This window comes from Limulus polyphemus, unplaced genomic scaffold, assembly GCF_000517525.1.
Source record: "Limulus polyphemus unplaced genomic scaffold, Limulus_polyphemus-2.1.2 Scaffold569, whole genome shotgun sequence".
NCBI classification, from domain to species: domain Eukaryota; kingdom Metazoa; phylum Arthropoda; class Merostomata; order Xiphosura; family Limulidae; genus Limulus; species Limulus polyphemus.
Window position 1 is genome coordinate 113967 of NW_013666179.1, and position 18087 is coordinate 132053.

At 33.8% G+C, this 18087-nt stretch overlaps 1 protein-coding gene across 1 annotated transcript in view; it reads left to right on the forward strand.

Moving 5' to 3' along the window:
* The first annotated feature begins 9096 nt into the window (after positions 1–9096).
* The window catches only part of LOC106459156, a 29893-nt gene continuing 20902 nt past the window's right edge, over positions 9097–18087 (forward strand). Inside the window, exon 1 of the mRNA XM_013918750.2 lies at positions 9097–9465. The gene's annotated coding sequence lies outside the window, so the exon portion shown is untranslated. The remainder of the gene's footprint in view (positions 9466–18087) is intronic.

The following is an 18087-nucleotide window of genomic DNA, read 5'->3' on the forward strand; positions in this document are numbered from 1 at the left end:
TATGAACGTAAAATGCTTATCTTTGTTGTGATATTGTTATTTGGACTAGAAATGACGTAAAATGCTTACCTTTGTTGTGATATTGTTATTTGGACTAGAAATGACGTAAAATGCTTACCTTTGTTGTGATATTGTTACTTGGACTAGAAATGAACGTAAAGTGCTTACCTTTGTTGTGATATTGTTACTAGCTGAAACATTTTAATCGTACAAACATTAGTCTGTGGATTATTTCTGAAAATTTCTTGAAATAATGGTTTATTTCTAAGTAATTTTCAGTTTCTAGGTAAAAAGAGAGTAGTAACTTGGTGATATGGTCTGAATATCGGCGATAATATTTTTTGAAAGAAATAGATGTTAGGGATGAGATAAAAACTTTCGTTCCTTTAACATCCTCTGATTATTTTAACACAAAACATTTATCCGTAAAAACATAGTAAGAAAAAATAGTTGTGTTTGTAGAAATGTAAATTCTATGGAGCTAACTGAAATAAATTCATCACAGGAGAAACAAATCAAATCTGACTGGTACAGTACTGACACAGATATCTTGATCAGGATCTGGAGGGTCAGGTGTTATGTAGACCTCTTCCTCCCTCCGGCACTGATGTTGCTGTGATCCGTTAAGAGCAAGGTTAAAAGCTAAACATCACATAAATGAGGGTCCTGTATAATCACTATCATAATTATAGTACCCATATCAGGGTCATGTCTATTTATGTAAAGTCGCTATCATAATTACAGTACCCCTATTAGGGTCATGTTTATTTATGTAAAGTCACTATCTTAATTACATTACCTTATCAGGGTCATGCCTATTTATGTAAAATCACTATCATAATTACAGTACCCCTATCAGGGTCGTGTCTACTTATGTAAAGTCGCTATCATACTTACATTACCCCTATCAGGGTCTTGTCTACTTATGTAAAGTCGCTATCATATTTACATTACCCCTATCAGGGTCTTGTCTACTTATGTAAAGTCGCTATCATATTTACAGTATCCCTATCAGGGTCATGTTTATTTATGTAAAGTCACTATCTTAATTACATTACCCTATCAGGGTCTTGTCTACTTATGTAAAGTCACTATCTTAATTACATTACCCTATCAGGGTCATGCCTATTTATGTAAAATCACTATCATAATTACAGTACCCCTATCAGGGTCGTGTATACTTATGTAAAGTCGCTATCATAATTACAGTACCCCTATCAGGGTCGTGTATACTTATGTAAAGTCGCTATCATAATTACAGTACCCCTATCAGGGTCGTGTATACTTATGTAAAGTCGCTATCATATTTACATTACCCCTATCAGGGTCTTGTCTACTTATGTAAAGTCGCTATCATATTTACATTACCCCCTATAAGGGGCAATGTAAATATGATAGCGACTTTACATAAGTAGACAAGACCCTGATAGGGGTGTGTTTATTTATGCCCCACTTTGAGCATTTGCTCTGGTATACACGTTGTTGCATTTGAAATGTAGACAGTTTTACATTAAACAAATAGTCCCATATATTCAAGTGCTTGTTCATTCGGTGATATATTTAATATGTATTTAATGTCAATACCATAATAATACATAGTGAATACACTACACATTATGATAAGGTTAAATAAGTTTAGCAGTAGGTGGCTGATTGCTATGCGTATAGTACATATTCATAAGGAATAGGAACTTATGCTCATTTTTATCATGTATGATATAGCAATCTAGTGTTTGTTTGCTTGTAATAAAACACAAAGCTACACAATGGGCTATCTGTGCTCTGCCCACCACAGGTATCGAAACCGGATACTAGCGTTGTAAGTCCGCAGACATACCGCTGTGCCACTGGAGGGGGCTCGATCTAGTGAACGTACTAATTCGTTTTAATTTACGTTTTACTGGAAGTTGGTGACCGATCTATTTAGTCATCACCACCCACCGCCAACTTTTGGGCTGCTCTTTTACCAGCGAAGAGTGGGATTGACTGTCGAATTATTACGCCTCCATCCGGCTGAAAGAGCGAGCAGATTCGACGACGGAAATTCGAACCCGCGACCCGCAGATTGTGAGTCGAGCGCTCTAACCACCAGGGCATGCTAATGCCCTAATCACCAGGCTGTGTAAGGCCCGAATTAATTAGTAGCGTCTTACGAAGGTGGCGTGACAGCAGTATTATCTTTGTCACGTGATTTTATCTAGATATTTGAAAGTCTGACTGGGGAGTTTTTAAAAGGTCATTTTGAAATCATCTTGATTAATCACTTCACTATATTTGTTACACAAACACGGTGATATTAAATACACAAAATGGAGATTAGTTTAAATTATTAAAAATGAAGAACTCCGCGATTGTTATTATTACTTTCTTATACTATTCATCGCTACGTTTTTTTTGTATATTTTCTAATAGTTGTATTATAAAACATTCGAACGGAAGCTGCTTAACTAAAGTGAGGATAGCATTTAAAGGCTAGCATATCGTTAGTGTTGGATACCAATTACAACACTCATGCGTACAAGTAATTCTCATTAACACTTATGTCTTACAGTAAAAGCTGTGTCGTTATGGCGACAAGAGAGCAGGAATATAAGCGTTTTTACCAACTTATAATAGTTACAGTTTAGTAGCGGAAGTTATAACTTTGTAAATAGCTTTAATTTACGTATCTATTAGAAACAGTTTTTATAAACGTCCTCTGGTGTCTTGTCTACTGCATATGTTGTCACGGTTTTCTTCTCCCCTCCTCCTCTTTTACTAGTAAACTAATTACATTACCAACTAATCGACCAACCCAGGCACTAAGCAAAGAAGAGAAACCCTTCTTTTTGATGGAATGCAAACGTCCAGATGCCACGAATTTGGTGAGAGCAGGTGCGGTGCTATAACATAAAGATTTGTCTGGGAAAACAAGAGTGGGCTTAATAGTGGATAGTAAAGAAAATCGGCAATAACTTTCTATGGCTAGTTCAGATTCTTGGTTAGTTTAAAATGTAATTACAAAACAGGCCCCCTCCAGTGCTCAGCGGTAAGTCTGAGAGCTTGAAACGCTAAAACCCAGATTTCGATATCCGCGACGGGCACAGCCCATTGTGTTACTTTGTGATTAATTATAAACAAACAAACAAAACATGGTGATGCAAGTTGTCAAAATATTTATTTTTATTTTGACAGTTACATTTTGACGATTCTGTTTAATGAAGCATTTTGTTCTCTCTCTGTAAAATATCAAATAAAGTAGAATCCAAGCACTTTAATGATAATAAATTATTCACAAAGAAGAATTAAATATTACTCATTAATGATACCCATCTCATATCGACATCTAACTGAAAGAAGTTTAAAAAGGGCGTTTCAAATCTCAGCCGCTCAACAGTCTCTGACTACCAGCTGAAAAACCTCATATTTTGTATTATTTCAGCAAACTTTTATCTCTTCTTGTGAAAATATTTAACAAAAGACACTTATAACCTTATAAGTAGCTATTGTAAAACTGTTTGTTTTTTGCTATTCATGACCGAGCGTGGTTATCATTAATTAATAAGTAGTCTATTGATGATTGAACATATTTAACGTTAATTAGTGACCGAGCTTGGTTAACATTAATTAGGAACCTACTGATGATTTAATATGGTTAACATTAATTAGTAACCTACTGATGACCGAGCATGGTGAACATTTATTAATAAGTAGTCTATTGATGATTGAACATGGTTAACATTAATTAGTAACCTACTGATGAACGATCATGGTGAACATTAATTAGTAAGTAGTCTATTGATGATTGAACATGGTTAACATTAATTATTAACCTACTGATGAATGAACCTGGTTAACATCAATTAGTAACCTATTGATGACCAAACATGGTTAACATTAATTATTAACCTACTGATGAATGAACCTGGTTAACATCAATTAGTAACCTATTGATGGCCAAACATGGTTAACATTAATTATTAATCTACTGACGACCGAACATGGTTAGTGTTAATTAGTATGTAGCTCACTGACTATCGAGTGTCTCTAGTGTAGTGTTTCTGGTGTAGTGTCTCTAGTGTATTATTTTTCGTATGGTTTCTCTAGTGTAGTGTTTTTACTGTATTATCTAGTGTATTGTCTCTAGTGTATTGTCTATAGCGTATTGTTTCTAGTGTATTATCTCTAGTGTAGTGTCTCTAATGTATTATTTCTAGTGTAGTATCTCTAGTTTAGTGTCTCTAGCCGAATTGTTTCTAGTGTAGTATTTCATTTCTAATGTATTTTCTCTTGTGTAGTGTTTCTGGTGTAGTGTCTCTAGTGTATTATTTCTCGTGTGGTATCTCTAGTGTAGTGTTACTAGTGTATTATCTCTAGTGTAGTATTTGTAGTGTAGTGTCTCTAGTGTATTATTTCTAGTGTAGAAATAATTCTAGTGTAGAAATAATTCTAGTGGAATTATTTCTAGTGAAGTATCTCTAGTGTAGTGTTTCTCGTGTATTATTTCTTGTGTCGTGTCTCTAGTGTATTGTATCTAGTGTATTATCTGTAGTGTATTGTCTCTAACGTATTGTTTCTAGTGTATTATCTCTAGTGTAGTATTTGTAGTGTAGTGTCTCAAGCGGAATTATTTCTAGTGTAGTATCTCTAGTGTAGTATTTCTCGTGTATTGTTTCTAGTGTAGTCTCTAGTGTAGTGTTTCTCGTGTATTGTTTCTAGTGTATTATTTCTAGTGTCATGTCTCTAGTGTAGTATTTATCGTGTAGTGTCTCTACTGTATAACTTTTAGTGTAGTGTTTCTAGTGTAATATTTATAGTGTAATGTCTCTAGTGTATAACTTTTAGTGTAGTGTCTCTAGTGTATTACTTCTAGTGTAGTGTCTCTAGTGTAGTATTTAAAGTGTAGTGTTTCTCGTGTACAAACAAACCAATAACTCAAATTTATTTTATATATACAAAGCAAATGAATAACTCAGATTCACATTATATATACAAAACAAATCAACAATTAATGTTTCAATGTATAAGATCATATGACACAAGTTACTAATTTATGGAAAACAAATTTTACAAACAAAATAACTTCGTTTTATGCTGTTCACCGAACTAAGAAAATAATCTATGAATATCCAATAAACCGTGATATGACTGGCTTGGTTTCACGTGGAGATACGTAATTATATTTAGATGTATAAAACGAACTATAGTAAAACGTGGGTTGTTGTATCTTGGCTTGAAATAGTTTCTTTAACCTACCAAGCTTCATATGTTTGAACAAATCTATATAAATATAATAGTACTGTCTCTACTTCGCAGTGTGTGGAAGGATCTTCATCAAAATTGGTATGGAGGCTCATTAGGTCCATGAGGGGTACATACAAATGTTTAGTTTTCTATTTTGCGGTTTTATGGGTGTATTTGCGTTTTTTACCACCACTTCGCCCCCTGTTGATGGATCTTCACCAAATTTGGCATGAAGGTTTGTTGGGTCCATGCAGAGATACCTGCAAACCTGTGGTTTCACATTTTGTGTTTTGCAGTTTTTATGGGCATTTTTTTACAATTTCCTATAAGGAAAGCAACTTTTCATGTCCAAAGATAACCTTTTCATTAATCATGAATTTACATAACTTCTGTCCAGGAGACGGGTACTCCAGCTAGTGTTAAAATAGTTACATTTTATTACTTGAATCAACGCTTGCGAGTAGTCGTCGGCTATCGGTGTTGTGTTACAGAAATTCCATTTCAGTGATTCGGTGAGCTGCATTATAAGCACGTGAATGTAGACTTATCAACCAAACTAATCTTTTTTTGTCTGTTTAGATTGATATGTTTAATTTCACAGTCGATAAAGATATAAATAGGTCACTAGCAATTCGCTGAGCAAATAGATGATAGTGTCAGGGATGATATCTTAAAAAATAACAACTTTAACTCGACTCACTGATTACCGAGCATGTTTAACATAAATTAGTTAACTTGATTCACTGCTACTAATTAAGTAAGACACTTAATTTAGATATCAGTTCTAACTGAATGAATGTCTTGTTATTATCCCAGTCATTCAAACTAATCTGATGAAAGTTACTCATTGTAAAGTCTTTGTTAAACGAGTCAAATGTCTTATTTGTACAACTTTTACATGACCATAATTTTTTTCACCGTATACTAATATACATAAGCTGTAAATACACTGAGACAAATAAGCTGTAAATACACCAAGACAAATAAGCTGTAAATACACTAAGACAAATAAGCTGTAAATACACCAAGACAAATAAGCTGTAAATACACTAAGACACATAAGCTGTAAATACACTAAGACATGTAAGCTGTAAATACACTAAGACACATAAGCTGTAAATACACTAAGACATGTAAGCTGTAAATACATTAAGACACGTAAGCTGTAAATACACTAAGATACACAAGCTGTAAATACACTAAGACACATAAGCTGTAAATACACTAAGACACATAAGCTGTAAATACACTAAGACATGTAAGCTGTAAATACATTAAGACACGTAAGCTGTAAATACACTAAGATACACAAGCTGTAAATACACTAAGGCAAATAAGCTGTAAATACACTAAAGCAAATAAGCTGTAAATACACTAAGACACTTAAGCTGTAAATACATTAAAATACATAAGCTGTAAATACACTAAGATACACAAGCTGTAAATACACTAACATACACAAGCTGTAAATACACTAAGATACACAAGCTGTAAATACACTAACATACACAAGCTGTAAATACACTAAGGCAAATAAGCTGTAAATACACTAAAGGAAATAAGCTGTAAATACACTAAGACACTTAAGCTGTAAATACACTAAAATACATAAGCTGTAAATACACTAAGATACACAAGCTGTAAATACACTAACATACACAAGCTGTAAATACACTAAGATACACAAGCTGTAAATACACCAAGACAAACAAGGTGTAAATACACTAAGACACGTAAGCTGTAAATACACTAAAATACATAAGCTGTAAATACACTAAGACAAATAAGCTGTAAATACAATAAGGCAAATAAGCTGTAAATACGTCCAGACAAATAAGTTGTAAATACACTAAGATACACAAGTTGTAAATACACTAAGGCAAATAAGCTGTAAATACACTAAAGCAAATAAGCTGTAAATACATCAAGACAAATAAGCTGTAAATACACTAAGACAAATAAGCTGTAAATACAATAAGGCAAATAAGCTGTAAATACGTCCAGACAAATAAGTTGTAAATACACTAAGATACACAAGTTGTAAATACACTAAGGACAAATAAGCTGTAAATACACTAAGATACACAAGTTGTAAATACACTAAGGCAAATAAGCTGTAAATACACTAAAGCAAATAAGCTGTAAATACATCAAGACAAATAAGCTGTAAATACACTAAGACAAATAAGCTGTAAATACAATAAGGCAAATAAGCTGTAAATACATCAAGACAAATAAGCTGTAAATACACTAAGATAAATAAGCTGTAAATACACTAAAACATATAAGCTGTAAATAACATCCGTATATGAATACAGTTTAATAAAAGTTGATGTCTAATTATTTAAAGTATTTTGTGGTGGTTTTATTATTATAAGAATAACAAAAAGTATTGATCAGTTATCAGTTTGATTAACTCCCTTCTTTATTGACTGGTAATATAAAAAAACTTTAAACTCTTAAACAATCGAGTGATTTCCGTGGAAAGATAATATCATGAAAGGTAGTTAGAGAATGATCTCTATAGTTTTATGTTCCTTTTCTATGTTAATGTTGATTCTATTAAAACAAGACAAAAAAACAACACAGACACACACACCTACTATGACTTAATCCATAACTCTATCTGTACATTGTAGTACTCCTCCCTTCTCGAAAAAAAAAAGTCAACTAAAAAAATCTATTACACGATGAAATCGAAGAGTTTTGTATTTCCAGTGTAATATACTTCAATAAAACTTTAAATAGTATTTAAGTTGCTGCCACATAACCATCTGTAAAACTAGAGACGCTTCCGTTACACTTATAACTCGCACAAGCTCCAAAGAGCATTTGCTATGATTATTTGTTATGCCATTATAAAAGTGTGATTGTTATGTTTCTCTACGGTTGTATTCAAATACCTATAGAATGATAAATACACCAGTTCGAAGCATTTATCTGTTTATGGGTGGAGACTCAGCAGATGTTATGTTACTAGATACACAATGAAATCACAAAATATTGCTTCTCGGCTCGCAATCTGAGGGTCGCGGGTTCGAATCCCCCGTCCCACCAAACATTCTCGCTCTTACAGATATGGAGGCGTTGTAATGTGACGGTCAATTCGTTGGTAAAAGAGTAGTCCAATAGTGGGCGGTGGGTGGTGATGACTAGCTGCCTTCCCTCTAGTCTTTCACTGCTAGGGTCGGTTAGCGAAGATAGCCCTCGTATAGCTTTGCGCGAAATTCAAAACAACCCAAGCCACAAAATATTGTTAGAAACACAAAATTTAGTATTTAATACCTGATATGACTCTAATGCTGAGTCTACAAGCAAGGAAGTGAAATTAAAACTTTAGGTTCTGTATTGATAAAATAATGTTTAGTTTCTAGGATCAATACATAACTCTCAAGGATATTCAAAATATTAAGAAAGTTATATAAAAGTTGCGATCAGTTGGTTGGAATAACTAATATGACATTTAGAGCTTAGCCTAAAAAACTACCCCGTGTGTATTACTAGAACTAGTGAAATACACTCTCTAATGCCGGCCATTATCGACGGTGTGGTATCGTCCTAGGACAAGAGGACCCTCCCACTCAGCTGACAAGTTAAGTCCCCGCCCAACAGCAAACTGCCTGGGCGGCAGAAGAGACACAGACTTCAGTCGGGATCATTCTACAGCGAAATGGTCCTGAAAGCTGAGGATGCAGCTTATATATGCTTCATTCCTGGTGTAAAACTCTTTAGAAACGTAAAGATGAGTTGTGGTATTTTAGAAAACACGAAACAAACAATATAGTTATTTATACAGATCTAGCATTGCTTATTGGCTGTAACATCTTCCAGAAGTCTTCCGTCTTATAAGATGCAGGCCAAAACACATAAATTCTCCACTGTATGTCTGTAAATCAAGCTTTCCGAACGACTGTTCATAAAATGGCAAATCTTACCATTAACGTTTGAAACTTTATTGAAAACCACTTGAGACCGTATAGTCTTAATACTGCTTCTGAGTAACAATTACTAGCCGATACTTCTAGTCAGGACATCCACGGGTCACCTAGTGAGGACGTCCACAGGTCATCTAGTCAGAACATCTTTAGGTCACGTAGTCAGGACATCCTCGGACCACTTAGGCAGAAAGTCCCCGGGTCACTTTATCAGGACGTACACGGGACACCTAGTCAGCAGAACCACAGTCCACCTAGTCAGGACGTTCCCGGATCACTCAGTCAGGACATTCACGGGAACGAAGTGGTAAGTTGAAGTTGTTTACCTTATTTCGCTAGAAAGTAAAGTAAACCTAGGAAACATGTTATGTAACTACGTGAGTTTAACGCATACTTTACAGTAAATGTTTGGCAGATAGTTAAAGATATGTTTAGATTAAGATAAAATTTCAGATAAAAATACGCAGGTCTTGCTCTGCACGTTTGTGCTGTATAAGGTATGACGAGGAGGTGGGAAAGGATGTGTTATACACCATTAAGCAGAACTGTTTTTTATTTCATATTAACGTAACCGCTGGTTGTTGCCATATTGATATAACCACCAGTTGTAAGTGTAGATATTGGATTTCTTATAACTTTTTTATTTTGAGAATTAACTTGCTGCTATTCTTGAAAGAATTTATGACGTATTAAAGACTATTCGGCAACTTTACCGACCGTATCGTCCTACATCTACCTCGTAAAAATTTTACTGAACGTGCCATTCTAAATGGGTCACATAAAGTGGGATTTTAACAGGCTGTTCAGCAGCCTTACTCAGTGTATTTTTTTTACTTTGAAGCTATCACAACGAACCAGTTTGTCTCGTCAGTCCCCCTCTTATAGTCCCCCAATTTAGCACGTAAAAAGGCAAGGTTACTGCGTATTTTGGCAATATTTCCGTGGTTTTCCTGCATAAACCGAAATTGTCGTGACGTGAATTTGGGCAATTCCTCAAGATACTGCTAAGTCGGGGAGTTAATACGGATGTCACAACACTTCTTTTCAACTCAAGATACTGCTAAGTCAAGGGTTAATACGGAGGTCACAACACTTCTTTCCAGCTCAAGATACTGCTAAGTCGGGGGGTTAATACGGAGGTCACGACACTTCTTTTCAACTCAAGATACTGCTAAGTCAAGGGTTAATACGGAGGTCACAACACTTCTTTCCAGCTCAAGATACTGCTAAGTCGGGGGGTTAATACGGAGGTCACGACACTTCTTTCCAATTCTTACACTGCAGTTAGCCTGGCATGGCGCTCGACTCGCAATCTGCGGGTCGCGGGTTCTAATCCTCGTCCAACCAAACATGCTCGCCTTTCAGCCGTGGGGGCGTTATAATGTGACAGTCAATCCAACTATTCCTTGATAAAAAAGTAGCCCAAGAGTTGGCGGTGGATGGTGATGACTAGCTGCTTTCCCTCTAGTATTTTACTGCTAAATTAGGGACGACTAGCGTAGATAGCTTTGCGCAACATTCAAACCAAACCAATCTTATATTGCAGAACAGGCGATTTAACGACTGGTTTCGTTAATTCTACAAAAGAACGCGAAATTCAAACCAATTTTACACTGCAGAACAGGTAATTTCACGACTGGTTTCGTTAATTCTACAAAGGAACGCGAAATTCAAATCAAACCAGTTTTACAAGTAATTATACTAATAGCAAGACTTTAATATATAATAGTTACCGCTTTAGGCCCAATCCACTGCACAAATGTATATTAAGCATTATATTTTGTATTGTTGTATCAAATCTATCTTTTACTTAGAAGCAGAATAAACCTGTTTTTTTGTACATCATTCAATAATAAACTTCTACATATGTGAAAAACAGTTAATTTACTATTCACGCGGTTTTACGTCATAATTTGACGTACGAGGAACAGTTTGTTTAAGTTCTGAAAAATTTGAAAGATAACTTCAAATTGGTCGAAGGATTATTAACATCTCGTGGTAGGACGTTGTTATCGTGATTAAAAATGCATAAATAAAAAATCTCCAACAGAGACGTTTTTGGATTCGACCACAAATTTTTGTTATAAAAATTTGATTCTTTACGGTATTTAACATTAAAAATGTGAGTTTTGTCACATTGTGAGGTGTATAATTCCAAATTATCTTCGTCTACGAAAATAAGGAAATGGAACAAAAGGTTTTACTCACAATCCTTTTCTGCAGTATGAATTTTTAAATTTTACTACCTTTTAAAATGCTCTTGAATACTGTTGTTCACGGTAAAAACAAAATGTGAAAGTTTTTAATATTAAGTGCCACATGAAATTACAAAACGTTACACAAACTACTCACACAATACACGTTTTAATTGTTGTACATGTAAATGTACAGATATTGATACACAAATTACATGTATAATACACGTTTTTAATTGCTGTACATGTAAATGTACAGATATTGTTACACAAATTACATGTATAATACACGTTTTAATTGTTGTACATGTAAATGTACAGATATTGTTACACAAATTACATGTATAATACACGTTTTAATTGTTGTACATGTAAATGTACCTATATTGTTACTTAAATTACATGTATAATACACGTTTTAATTGTTGTACATGTAAATGTACAGATATTGTTACACAAATTACATGTATAATACACGTTTTAATTGCTGTACATGTAAATGTACAGATATTGTTACATAAGTCATTCACATAATACACGTTTTAATTGTGGTATATGACAAATATTGTTACACATTTACTTGCATGATACTTGTTTTAATTCTAAACGGCTTCTCAAACTGTGATCCAGTACTTGTGTGTCACACAAGTTTATAACGCATTTCCTATTACACAAATTACATGTATACTACACGTTTTATTTCTTGCACATGTAAACGTGCAAATATTTTACACAAATTACTCACATACTACACGTTTTAATTGTGGTATATGACAAATATTGTTACACAAATCACTCACATACTACACGTTTTAATTGTGGTATATGACAAATATTGTAACACAAATCACTCACATACTACACGTTTTAATTGTGGTATATGACAAATATTGTAACACAAATCACTCACATACTACACGTTTTAATTCAAAACTGCTTCTCAAACTGTGATCCAGTACTTGTGTGTCACACAAGTTTGTAACGCATTTCCTATTACACAACTTACATGTATAACACACGTTTTGATTGTTGTACATGTAAATGTACAGATATTGTTACACAAATTACATGTATAATACACGTTTTAATTGCTGTACATGTAAATGTACAGATATTGTTACACAAGTTACATGCATAATACACGTTTTAATTGTTCTACACGGTGTAACTCTTTATGCATATAACATTCCTCATAAATTATCATCTACAGTTTCGTTAAGGTTCTACCATTTTTTTTCCGATCATTATCTAACTAATTTCCATTTGTTTAATGTCTTTGAGCTGAGACTAGATTTTAGGTTTAATTAAAAAAAAATGTAATTGGTTAAAACCACTAATATCTTTATATATATTCAAGTTATGAATAGGCTTATCTAAAAAAAATAGAAAAGCTGATAAGTCATTGAAGTTTCAACATCATTTATCAGTAGAACTTCAAAAGTTTTTAAACGAATACCAGTACATTTCATTCTTGTTTCTTTTCATCCAGATGGCCAAAATTAAATAAGAGAAAATAGGGGGAGGGTCCTATCTAAGATCAGTCTGAAAGCGGTTACATAAGCTCAGAGTCTGTTATAAACCAATGTCAACTTGTAGTAAATACAGCTCTTCATGGGTTGTTCTATTTGCCATGTTAATGACACCAAAAGATACAGAGGAACAAAGAAATACATATTGGAGAATTCAATTTTATTCATCTACTTCCAATTAAACATGTTTGTTACTAGACTTGTTCATCCAATGAACTTGTTTCCATTAGTTAGTTTACTGATAAACCAGTTACCTTGGTTACTTGTAGCATTATCGTTACTCAACAAGAGATTGCACCAATCATGATTTCAAGTTGTGTACTGTTACAACATCTAAAAACCTGAGAGCGTATTTTATGCTGAACGAAAACGGTTAGTATTGTTTGAATACACGAGTTGTCTTTGTTTTGTTGAGCCCTTTGATACTTTCATTAAAAAGAACAGGTAATTTCTTAGGTTGACAGATTTTTGAACATCTCTTCGAAATGTTTTTCGATTAAATGATCAAGATTAGATTCTTAATTCTAGACAGCTCTTCAAACTGTGATCCAATATTGGCTGCCACAGAGATTTATGACTTATTTCCCGGTTCCAGTCTGTTTCCTAAACTGTGATCCAATATTGGCTGCCACAGAGATGTATTACTCATTTCCCGGTTCCAGTCTGTTTCCTAAACTGTGATCCAATATTGGCTGCCACAGTGATTTATGACTCATTTCCCGGTTCCAGTTTGTTTCCTAAACTGTAATCCAATATTGGCATGCCACAGAGATTTATGACTCATTTCCCGGTTCCAGTCTGTTTCCTAAACTGTGATCCAATATTGGCTGCCACACAGATTTATGACTTATTTCCCGGTTCCAGTTTGTTTCCTAAACTGTAATCCAATATTGGCATGCCACACAGATGTATGATCCATTTCCTGGTTTGGGTTTGCTTTCTGAACTGTGATCCAAGTGATTGGATATAAAGTAAAAAGTTTAATAAATAATTATGAGCAATGGTAAGATATATATATATATAATTTAATATAAACTGGTAAATGTTATGTTGTGTTTATGTCGAATCGTAAGAAGTATCTTTAAAAAAAGTAGTTCACCTTCTGGGAGTTGAACTCTTTATCTTATGTTAGGGGTTGAACTCTTTATCTTATTTTAGGGGTTGAACTCTTTATCTTATGATAGGGGTTGAACTATTTATCTTATGTTAGGGGTTGGATTCTTTATTTTATGTTAGGGGTTGAACTCTTTATCTTATGTTAGGGGTTGGATTCTTTATTTTATGTTAGGGGTTGAACTCTTTATCTTATGTTAGGGGTTGGATTCTTTATTTTATGTTAGGGGTTGAACTCTTTATCTTATGTTAATTTTTCAAAATCTTGCTTCTTACATTGACACGGTTCTAGTTTTGTTTCCGCAATTAATCGTGAAATAAATTATTTCTATCGGGATTTAAACATGGACTCTATAGCTCAATGATGTATATCAAGACTACGGTTTATACTTTGTAATCTTTCTCGCTAGACACCAGGGGAAGAAGGAGAGATTGGAGACAATCCAATCTGTAAAATGTACGTCAATACCGTGACCACATTTAAGGGCTTCTGCACTTGTCATTCTCTGCTCCAACAGAAAAAGCAGACTAATGATTAAACTATCCAATCAGACCATTGAATAAGGCAGACTAAAGATGAATTTGCCCAATCTGATTATTGAATAAAATAGACTAATGATGAAACTACCTAATTAGACCATTGAATAAGGCAGACTAACGATGAATTTACCCAATCTCATTATTGGATAAAATAGACTAACCATGAAACTACCCAATTAGATCTTTGAATAAGGCAAACTAACGATGAAACCCTGCGATACCACAAAACATTCTACGCGCTTTAATCTGCTGGTGCGTTATAAGAACGACAGTCAGTACCTTAGAGTGGATGGTGATTTGTAGGGAACCACTAACTGGTCAATATTTCAAAATTAGTGAAGGCGGCAGAAAGCCTTAGTAGCATTGCTACAAATACAAAATATAAATACTCCTACCCTAACAAGCGACATAAGAAAACGGTCTTTTCAAAACGGATAATGGCTGAGTTGAAGAAACTACAGGCTTTCAGGAAAAAGAAATTTATCGATAAAATGAACAGTATTGCCATTTATAAGAATCAAATCTAGAGGATTTGATGCTTAGGTTTAAAAAAACCCATGAAAGTCTGTCAACACTGATCGTCAATTCTCATATCCAGGGGGGATTTTAGCGCAGCAGAAATAAGGAAAAAATTAAGCTATTGCGCGATGCTTTCAGGGAATTTGTGTTTGTTTCAGATAATTGCGTCAAACTACTCAATGAACGTCTGTGCTAGCTGTTCTTAATTTTGGAATGATAGACTAGAGGGAATGCAGCTAGTGAAAAGTACCTACCACTAACTCTTGAGGTACTCTAATCGATTAGTGGGTTTTTACTATTATTCTTTTGAAATTCACCCACAACCCCAAAGTTCGGAGCATGGGTCTTCGGATTCACTGTGAGTTGCACTTCTGGAAGAAAACATGAACCCATTGTTACTTAAATCTTCTGTTAGAACGAGAAGACAGAAGTTAACCATCTTTGAAATTTTCTTGATAAAGAAAATGTGATATTTACGTTGGAATAGTATGCTGTTGTTGTTGTTTTTTGGTAAATATAAAAAACATCAGTGTAATGTTTTTGGTAAACATAAAAAAACCATCAGTGTAATTGTTTTTGGAATATATAAAAAACATCGGTTTAAGTTTTTAGGTAAGCATAAAAAACATCAGTGTAAGTTTTGTGTAAATGTTAAAAAAAACGTGAGTGTAAGTTTTTTTTTGGTAAACATAAAAAAACATCAGTGTACGTTTTTGGGTAAACATAAAAACCATCAGTGTAAGTTTTTGGGTAAACATAAAAAAACACATTAGTGTAAGTTACTGTGTAATAACACTAATATGGACATAGTCAGAGGACGTTACGAGCATTAATATACACTAATATGGACATAATCAGAGGACGTTACAAGCGTGTAATAGCGCTTGTAACGCCCACTGACTATGTCCATATTAGTGTATATTAATGCTCGTAACGTCCACTGATTACGTCCATATTAGTGTATAGTAATGCTGGTAACGTCCTCTGACTATGTCCATATTAGTGTGTAATAGCGCTTGTAACGCCCACTGACTATGTCCATATTAGTGTATATTAATGCTCGTAACGTCCTCTGATTATGTCCATATTAGTGTATAGTAATGCTCGTAACGTCCTCTGATTACGTCCATATTAGTGTATAGTAATGCTGGTAACGTCCTCTGACTATGTCCATATTAGTGTGTAATAACGCTTGTACTACGTCCATATTAGTCCACTGACTATGTCCATATTAGTGTGTAATAACGCTTGCAATGTCCACTGACTATGTCCATATTAGTGTGTAATAACGCTTGCAATGTCCACTGACTATGTCCATGTTAATACGCAGTAATACTTTATTGTTGCTTTAACAGATGACATACTAGCGTAATAGCTTTATGATTTTGACTTTCAACTCTTTGATCACGAAAAGGATCACAAATCGAGGTATAAATTATGCGTCAAGCTTCTCCTTCGAGTATAATACGTCCAACAAGTTGCAATGGATTCCTTACCTGTCACGATAGAATAGGATAATCAACCAAGCTGTTTACTTGTTCTACTTGATGAGAGTATGAGAATAGATAATAAATATAGTGAGCTAAAACAGGTTAAAATATATATAAAAAAGATAATAATCGATAAATAATTCTAAGAATTGTACTGGTTTGTTTGAAATTAAGAACAAAGGTACACAATGGGTTATATGTGTTTTGTCCACCGCGGGTATCAAAACCCGAATTTTAGTATTATAAGTCTTGTGAATTACTGCTGAGCCACCAGGGTGCAAATGTTTTAAGAAAAATAATGAATTATACTAAATATGAAGTAAAGGTCATCTCAATGATTAAATAAAACGTGCTATCTCTCCAGAGTAAATTGTTCTTCAAAGATAACAAAGGTACTAATTAAAAACTTCCTGTTGTTTTTTAAATTAAATCTCAGTTGTACAGTAGGATACCTGTCAATGTGTATAAACTATCAAATGCCAACATTGTTTCATGAGGTGTGATAACGTATTGCACGATAATAAAAACATTTTAGTATTGAATAAAATATTTTAGTTCATATGCTTAGGAAGAGATGGCGATAAAACGATGTTTCTAACTATCTGCAATGGAAGACTTCCCTTTATATTATATTTTGAATTTTTTTCGTTACCTATGCAATTCTATAAATAATAACAACGAATTCTAGACTTGACTATCTTGCAACAACTTTACATAAAGATGAACTGTTATTTTAAATATAAATATCGTATTTTTAATTGGTAATGTATTTGTATAGAAAATATTCATAGCCTTGCAAACAAAATTTATTAAGTTGAAAGAGTTTAACACTCACTCAAATTTCGTATTTTTGTTTCTAATGACATTGTTTCTTTCTAATTGTAATGAACTCTAACAATACAGAATATGGCTTTTCTGTTAACTCACTGAATTACTCATTTACCACGTAAATATGGAGTTTAGTGACTTTATGAAAAAATAAAGTAAGAAACTCGTTAACGGTATCGCTTTCGGAAAGTAGATCCTCATCACAAGAAAAAACAAAATAACTACATGATAAGATAATTCTATCGTTTTGGGAAAGTAGATCCTCATCACAAGAAAAAAACAAAACAAAAACCCATGATAAGATAATTCTATTGTCTTGGAAAAGTAGATCCTCATCACAAGAAAACACACACAATAACTCCATGATAAGATAATCCTATCGTTTTGGAAAAGTAGATCCTCATCACAAGAAAATACACACAATACTTCCATGATAAAATAATTCTATCGTTTTGGGAAAGTAGATCCTCATCACAAGAAAACACACACAATAATTCCACGATAAAATAATTCTATCGTTTTGGAAAAGTAGATCCTCATCACAAGAAAACACACACAATACTTCCATGATAAAATAATTCTATCGTTTTGGAAAAGTAGATCCTCATCACAAGAAAACACACAATACTTCCATGATAAAATAATTCTATCGTTTTGGGTAAAGTAGATCCTCATCACAGAAAACACACACAATAATTCCATGATAAGAGTAATT